The following is an 8,531-nucleotide window of genomic DNA, read 5'->3' as shown; positions in this document are numbered from 1 at the left end:
TAGTAGTCTAAATTATTAACATACTTTTGTCCTGGAAAATTATTTGATAAGAAACTTCCTAGGTGTATATAGCTTTAGGAAACAAGTTAATGGAGAGGGGAAATCTGTTGTAATCTTGTTCCAAAAGTAGTAGTTGAGTTTCTTTGATTAATATTGTAATATTTTGAAGAAACAGAATTTTTGTCTTAAATTTTTTAAATATATATATATATATATATATATATATATATATATATATATTGTTCCTAACTAACAAAAACAATTGTGCCTTTTAAACTTTTTCTGTATTTTGCTCTTACTTTCTGAACAACTCCATACTGCTCCTAACTATCAAAACAGTTTTTAAAGATAGTACACCTGGGAAAAATCATGTTTTCCCCATGGAGAGTTTGATTCCAGAGAACAACATTTGATTTTGCAAGTTGTTATATTTTGTAAACTTTTTTTTCAGCATGGTTGAAGTCACACTGTTGATAGGTATTTATAACATCATGGGTTTTTTTTTTAATAGAATGCACCAAGACATTTTTTCATTTTTTTTATAACATTGAACATTATATACCTATTTCTATCTATATATGATCTAAGTTATAGGTATTCTTTATGACACTGAAGTTTGCTTCATAAATTTTGGTATTCTTATTATTTTTCTTAATGCAGTCATTGGGATGTTGTTATTTTGTGTGATTTTTAAAAGTTATTTTCAATAAAGAAAAGTTTAATGTCAAAATATAGCAGTGGACTATCATCTTTTTTGAGGTTCCATTTTTGAAAACTTCTAATCTTAATTGAGGATACGTTACACGTGTCTCATCATATTCCATTTAGCAGCTATTGTAAACACAGGTTGTCAGTGAGATTCCCTGGCAAAACTTCTCTTATGTATGGCTGGACTTGTGGCCACTTGATCTGGTATTCCTTACTTATGGCAGAATGTGCCATAGATACATTGGTCGGCTACGATACAATTATTCAACTAGTGAGAATAAATCTGGAAATTTGGTAATTCTGAAAATGTCTGAGTGTCAAAACTGATACATAGAAAATATTTGTGACTAGTTATTGACCAGCCATCTGGTGGGTGTTTGAAAGCTACTGTAAACTTTAAGTGAACGAGACAGTCAACAATTGTTGTTCCTCTTTAATCAGAAAAATGATCTATGCTGCTAACTTCTGAGGTATAATTCCTGACACTATGACATCTAGAATAGCTATGGAACCTGGGCACTGCTCAGATCAAAGGCAAAGTCCTACCTACAGGGTTGACGTATTGACATGCTGCTGCAGGACAAGAGCAGTACAGCTTTTATTCACATTGGCTGGCAGCACTGTTTCTAGTTTGGCAGGGTAGTCCTGCTTCATATTGCTAGTGTCACCATGGGAACTGTCCTTACAGACCCAGTGAAGATCTGAGGAACTCATTTTCCCTAGTGACTAGCAACCCTTCTGCTGTTTTCCTAGATGGAATTTGAAGTAGGGAACATGAGTTAAGCAAGTCTACGTTGGTTTCTTTTCCTGTTGCTGTGATAAGGAGGGGAAAAAGGAACTTGGAGAAAGGACTTAGCTTACAGTTGCAGTGTACAGTCTATCATCACAGGGAAGTCTCAGGTAGAAGCTTGCAGTTGTTCCCAGAGAGAACAAGAAAGCAATGGTGGGTACAGATATGCCAGTGATCAGCTTTTCCTCCACAGTCCAGGATGCCCTGACCAGGGATTGATACTGCCCACAATTAAGATGGGGTTTCCTATATCAACATATATAATCAAGATGATCTCTCACAGACATCTTCAGAAGCTAACTTTAAAGAAGCACTTACAAGTATGCAAATGGGTTTGCCTTTTAGGTGTCAAGTTGATAGTTAATACTAACTGATGCTAGCAAGGCTCAGTTGGCTCTTTTTTCTATTGGTTAAAGAATTAAATGACAGGGGAGAACAGAGCCAATGTTTATCTGCAAGCGTTAACAAATATACAAAGGTGAGCTTTTTTTTTTTTTTTTTTTTGCCAAGATGGCTCCGAAAGTGAAAAAGGAAGCTACTGCCCCTCCCAAAGCCGAAGCCAAAGTGAAGGCCTTGAAAGCCAAGAAGGCAGTGCTGAAAGGCGTCCACAGACACACACAAAAAAAGATCTGCACCTCGTCACCCACCTTCAGGTAGCTCAAGACCCTGTGGCTCCGGAGGCAGCCCAAATACCCTCGGAAGAGCGTGCCCAGAGAAACAAACTTGACCACTATGCCATCATCAAATTCCCTCTGACCACTGAGTCAGCCATGAAGAAGATAGAAGACAACAACACACTTGTGTTCATTGTGGACGTCAAGGCTAACAAGCACCAGATCAAACAGGCTGTGAAGAAACTCTATGACATTGATGTGGCCAAAGTCAACACACTCATAAGGCCTGATGGAGAGAAGAAGTTGTATGTTCAGTTGGCTCCTGATTATGATGCTCTGGATGTTGCCAACAAAATTGGGATCATTTAAACTGAGTCCAGCTGGCTAATTCCACATACACACTTTTTCACCATAAATAAAAAAATTAATAAAAAATAAACAAATATACAAAGGTAAATACTTGGGGACAAGTGTCAATATCTCTAAAGGCGTTAGCTATTAACTTGGTTTTAGGGTATTACACCTGGTTATTATTTCTATCTCCTTCCTCCTGTTTACTAGTCTACATATATCCATGTACCTCACCTATAGTGAGGACTGAATCTCTGCTTCTGTTTACAAGAAAAGAAACAATTGCAAATGACTCCCCAGTTTTTCTGTTTGTGCACAGGAGCAGCTGTAACAGAATACCTTTCATTAATGCTTGAGTAATTGTTGATTAGCTGGGTTAAGAGTAGGTGTCCCAACCTCCTCTGATCTTTGTAGTGTAACATGTGCAGGAAGATGTACCACATGGAAGGGAAAACAGCCTATGTTTCAGAGACATGGAAGCTTACTGCTGAAGACAAAACTTCTCAAAAGATATTATGGAGCTCCCCCAAACCTTTGTCTTGCTTGCCCGTTGTTCCAGGTGAGCATTTGGTCAGAGTGCGGGTCCAACAACCCTTCCACCTCCTTGGAACTTACTGGGTCTTCTCTGAGCACACTGGATCCACCTATCCAGGCAGGACAACCTTGAGGTCACACTCACCTGATCTTTGGATCCCATTACCTCAGGCGCTCTGCCAGAGGTAAGTCTGGGACCAGTTCAGGCCGAACTCTCCCCACATCCTTCCCTGGAAACTCTGGATTAGCTCTGCATATTGTTTCCCCCTGTATCATGGCCCTGAATAGTACAGTCCTGGTACTCTGCTCCATACACCACCCAGAGCCCACCTTCCCCCCACCCTTTGTTCTGCTGGGCTGCTGCTCTAAGTGAACATTGAGCCAGAATGTAGGTCCAACAACCCCTCCACCTCCATGGAACTTCCCAGGTCTATTCTGAGCACACTGGGCCTGCCTATCTAGACAGGCCCATCTTCAGGCCACACTCACTTGATTTTTGAACCCCATTCCTGACCCTATGCTAGAGGAGAGCTCAGATCATACAGAGTTACAGACATAGAACTCCTGACCCATGTACTCCCACCTGGAGAGTGGAGAAGAGAGAGAGAGAGAGAGAGAGAGAGAGAGAGAGAGAGAGAGAGAGAGAGAGAGACTCCATCTGCACCCACTGGAAGAAGCCATGAGAAGATGACAATACTAGAAAACACCCAACAATAGAAAGACAAGCATGATGACACCACCAGAATCTAGGGAATCTACACCAACTATACCTGAACACATCAAAGCAGATGAAGCAGAAGAGAACGACTTAAAAAATAACTTCATAAAAATGATAGAGGCCCTCAAAGATGATATGAGAAAAATCCCCCAAAGAAATGGAAGAGAAAACAAGCAAAAAATTGGAAGAAATAGAGGAAAAGACCAAGCAAAAACTGCAAGAAATGAACAAATCTCTTAAAGAAAGGAAAGCCAAGAAAAAAACAATAGTGTTCGAGGTCTAGAGTACACAGTATTCCTTAAACACAGAAATAATTATGAATACCCAAAGTTATTTCAGAATTTCAAGAAGACATGCACATTAGAAAATGAATTTCTTTTCTGTTGACAATACATGAATGTTTATACTTCAGATATATTATTAAAAACTTAAGCTTGAGTTTAGAGTATATTGCCATGTTAATCATTGTTAATGTTAGGAAGATAGGTTTTGAGCATTTGTATAGACATGCCTATATACACAATATAAATACTATATACATATACTACATATACATTCATATTGCTCTATAGTGAGGTAGATGTTGTTTGCTGTGAAAGTTGCATCTTTCTTTCAGAGAAATACATACTAAATGGAGCTATGTTGTTCAAAGAGCACAGACTGTCCATAAATGACTTGTTCCTAGTTTGTTATAATAAGGGTAAGGAAATAGAACATTTGAATAGAAATATTTTACAGAAATTTGACATCAAAACACTACTGCACTGGTATACTCATCACTCTGAACATGATATGGATGAACTTTGAATTTAACCATCTAAGATTGAACAGAAAATGAAAAAGAAGCAACACCAAACTGATCTTTTACTGCCAGATGGCTTGAGAAGCAGCGTCCAGGAGCAGATTAACATACATGAGATAGACATGCACCCAGCCTTCTCTATTGCACAGTCTTTGTTTCTGCTGCTTTGAGTAATTATTTCAGGAAATATGAATGGAAGACTTGGTAATGACACCATTTGTACTGTTCTCTGCATCTATCCTTTAATAATGATGTATAACTTCAAGGAGGAAGGATGTCATAGTGATTAAAATCCCTTTAAGTGAAGGATAGCTTGGCTAGTTCACAGGGAAGTCTGATGATGATGGAGTTTTGTTATGATGATGCTTTCTTTTTTTTTTCTTCCTTTTCATTTTTGTATGAATGCATATGTGTGAATGTTTACATGGGTTCTAGCTGGTGTGGACTTAGAAGGTTCTATTAACAGGACAGATACCTTTTACAACAAGCTATCTGTCAAATTATGAATTAGATTTACTCAAAATAACAAAAACCATGAAGACTAGATAAAGCACCACCTTTTCTTCATTAAACAGAGAAAGTGCGTGTTTATAATCTTCAGATAGGCTGGAGGTGGGGAGTGGGTTCCTGGAGCACAGGCTTACTTCAAAGAAAACTATGCTTATGTTTAGTTGTGTTGTACAGGGATAGGGAATTTCTGGATGTCTGTCTTCCTTAAAATTGGTTACTGATCAGATCCTACATGCCTAGTAATGCTGTGTTCTCATTTTGACTTAGAAGAAACATTTTGTCTCTCATGCTTGAGAGTCGGGTTTCAATAAGAGTGCAAGGGTAATGGCATGGATGTTGCAGAGTATTCACATTATACGTATCTACCATCACTGAAGGCTTTTCCAGATAGGTGCGGTTCGTACATCCGGGAAGTTTTCTTATTTAGTTCATGTTCTGTTAAACACCATATGCTCATCTCACTTGAACCCTAGGGAAAATTTATCAAGAGCTAAAAACTCCATACTTCATGACAGCTTAAATAGACACTATCTCTCAGAGAGTATCTAAATGTGCAAACTTCATGCAAACAGCCCATAAGGGACTCGAATTTCTGACCTATGATAAACTATTTATGCAAAGCACTATTGTTCAAAGGAAATGCAAATACTCGACTCCAGTTTTGTAACCTTGTGGGAATACCATTTTCTGTGAACTGATAAATAATATAACAGACTAATCAGATTTACTTCTATTTATTTTTTCCAATATAATCATAATCCACTTCAGAAGAGTCACAGGCTGGGTCCCCTAGGAACTAATCATCTTAGAGATGGAGATTAGTGTTTGGGAAATACAGCAGGGACTGTTTTTGGACTTTAAATGATGGGAGGGTAAAGCAGGGCTGGGGAGAGGATTTGATATGTGATGTACAGGCAATAGAAGCTTCAGCCTTCTAATGGGAGAAACTTCAGATTTGTCATATGCAGAAGCTAGGAATGGCCTTTGGAGTATCACATTGACCTGTATGTGGATATGAACTACTCTGAGAAAAGGACATGACATTGGGGAAGAAGACCTTTTAGGCAATACAGTTCTGTAAAATTCTGACTTCTATAAGTTATGTCTTGATAACACTTTCATCCTGGGGGTTATTCCTTCTATTCTTCCTAGGGGCCACATACTTCAGTGGATAGGCTAAATAGACTCTCTCCCCAACCTATGTGTTCAAGTTCTAACCTCCAGTTTCTTATAATTTAGTCATAAGCAGGAGTCAGGTCTTTTTTGTTTGTTTGTTTTTTTTATTTAACTTCTCTATTGATTATTTTGGAGGTTCACATACACCCCAATTCTTCTCACCTACTGGTCCCCCATATATTTCCCTCATCCCTATAGTGCCTCACAATAAGACAAAGTAAAATAAAGCAAACAAGCAAGCAACCAAAACCAAAACCAAACCAAACCAAAAGACAATAACCCCTCCCCCTCAAATCCTCTTTCCTGCCTCTCCAATACCTCTTCATTTGTCCTGGTGACATTGGGGGGGTCTCAGTGTGTCATATAATATACCCTTTTGTCTTATCAACTTTAATAGCAAATGTTCATTGCAATGAGTCACTGGTCTGGTTCAGGGCCTCTGGTTTCTGGTACACCCACATCACTGGATCCTCACTGGAACTCCTCTTGGATATCCTGTGGCTGCCCCAAGTCTTGGAGATCCTGTGGGCATTGTTTCACAGGTTCAGTCCCTTCACAAGCTCCTGCAGGTCCTAGATGGAGTAGATGTTAAAGTGGGCCAACCCAAGGTCTAGCTCTAGGCTTGGGTGGTAGCTGAACTGGTCAGTCTAGGCCACTGGGACCATATGCTTCAGGTGAGGGGGCAGAGACAGCTTCCCTGTGCCTATCCCCTCAGTGTGTAAGCTAGAGTCATATTCACAGGGCTACTCACTCTTGGAGATACCAGCTTCAAATTCAACAATACTAGCAGCAGCAGTCAAGACATAGGTCATCCTGAGATGTGCCTACACTTGTTTTTATTTTTATTAATTGTATTTAAATTAGAAACAATCATATTTTTACATCTCAATCCCAGTTCCCTCTGCCTCCCATCCTCCTATACACCCTAACGACCCCCACATCCTATCCCCCATTTACTCCCCAGGGAGGGTGAGTCATTCCATGAGGGATCATCAAAATCTGTCAAGTCATTTGGGGCAGGGCCTAGGTCCTTCCCTGTGTTTATAGACTAAGGGATTATCCCTCCATGGGAAATGGGCTCCTGAAGTCTGTATTGACTAGGGATACATTCTTGGTTCCATTGCCTCATAGACAGCTCAGTCTTCCTAGCTGACACCCACATTCAGGGGGGCCTGGTTTGGTCCTTTGTTGGTTCCCCAGCTGTCAGAGTAGAGTTCACTTGCTCAGGTCAGATGTTTTGTGGGTTTTCCAAGTGTATTCTTGACCACTTTGTTCTTCACTCCTCCCTCTCTGCAACTGGATTCCAGGAGTTTGGCTCAGTGTTTAGCTGTGGATCTCTGTTTTTGCTTCTATCAGCTACTAGATGAAGGCTCTAGGATGGCATATAAAGTAGTCATCATTCTTAGTATAGGGGAAGGAAATTTAAGATAGCCTCTCCACTATTGCTTAAATTGTTAGTTGGAGTTATCCTTGTGGATCTCTGTATAATTCCCTAGTGCCAGATTTCTCTTTAAATTTATAATGGCTCCCTCTATTGATGTGTCACTTTTCTTGTTATCCTCTATTGAACTCCCTAGTCAATCTTCCTGATCCCTCATGTTCTCCTCCCCCTTCTCATCTCGCCTTCTTTCTCTTACCTACCCCCTCCCTCCATGCTCTCAATTTGTTCAGGGGCTCTTGTTCTTTTCCCTTTTATCCGGGGACCATGTATGTCTCTCTTAGGGTCCTCCTTGTTTCCTAGCTTCTATGGAGGTATGGATTGTATTCTGGCAAACCTTTGCTCTATGTCTAATATTCATATATGAGTGAGTACATACCATGTTTGTCTTTTTGTGACTGGGTTACTTAACTTAGGATAGTTTCTTCTAGATTCCATTGCTTTTTTCTGCTGAGGAATACTCCATTGTGTAAATGTACCACATTTTCATCATTCATTATTTGATTGAGGGGCTTCTAGGTTGCTTCCAGGTTATGGCTATTACAAATAATGCTGCTATGAACATAGCTGAAAAGATGTCCTTGTTGTATGAATGTGCATCATTTGGGCATATGCCTAACAATGGAACTGTTGGATCTTGAGGTAAACTGGTTCCTATTTTCTGGACAAACTACCATACTTATTTCCAAAGTGGCTGTACAAGTTTTCACTCCCACCAGCAATGGAGGAGCATTCCCCTTTCTCCACATCCTCTCCAGCATAAACTGCCATTGGTGTTTTTCATTTTAGCCATTCTGATGGGTATAAGATGGTATCTCAGAGTTGTTTTGATTTTCATTTCCCTGATGGCTAAGGATGCTGAGCAATTTCTTAAGTGTCTTTCAGTCATT

The 8,531-nt window shown here is 39.6% G+C and overlaps 1 pseudogene; it reads left to right on the top strand.

Annotated features, from left to right (window-relative positions):
* Positions 1 to 2,008: 2,008 nt before the first annotated feature.
* On the top strand, positions 2,009 to 2,530 carry LOC127232703 (60S ribosomal protein L23a-like; annotated as a pseudogene).
* Positions 2,531 to 8,531: the final 6,001 nt, after the last annotated feature.

The sequence above is a fragment of the Phodopus roborovskii genome, unplaced genomic scaffold (assembly GCF_943737965.1).
Source record: "Phodopus roborovskii unplaced genomic scaffold, PHOROB, whole genome shotgun sequence".
Lineage (NCBI taxonomy): Eukaryota > Metazoa > Chordata > Mammalia > Rodentia > Cricetidae > Phodopus > Phodopus roborovskii.
Note: the sequence above shows the minus strand (reverse complement) of the source record. Positions and strands in the feature narration are given on the sequence as shown.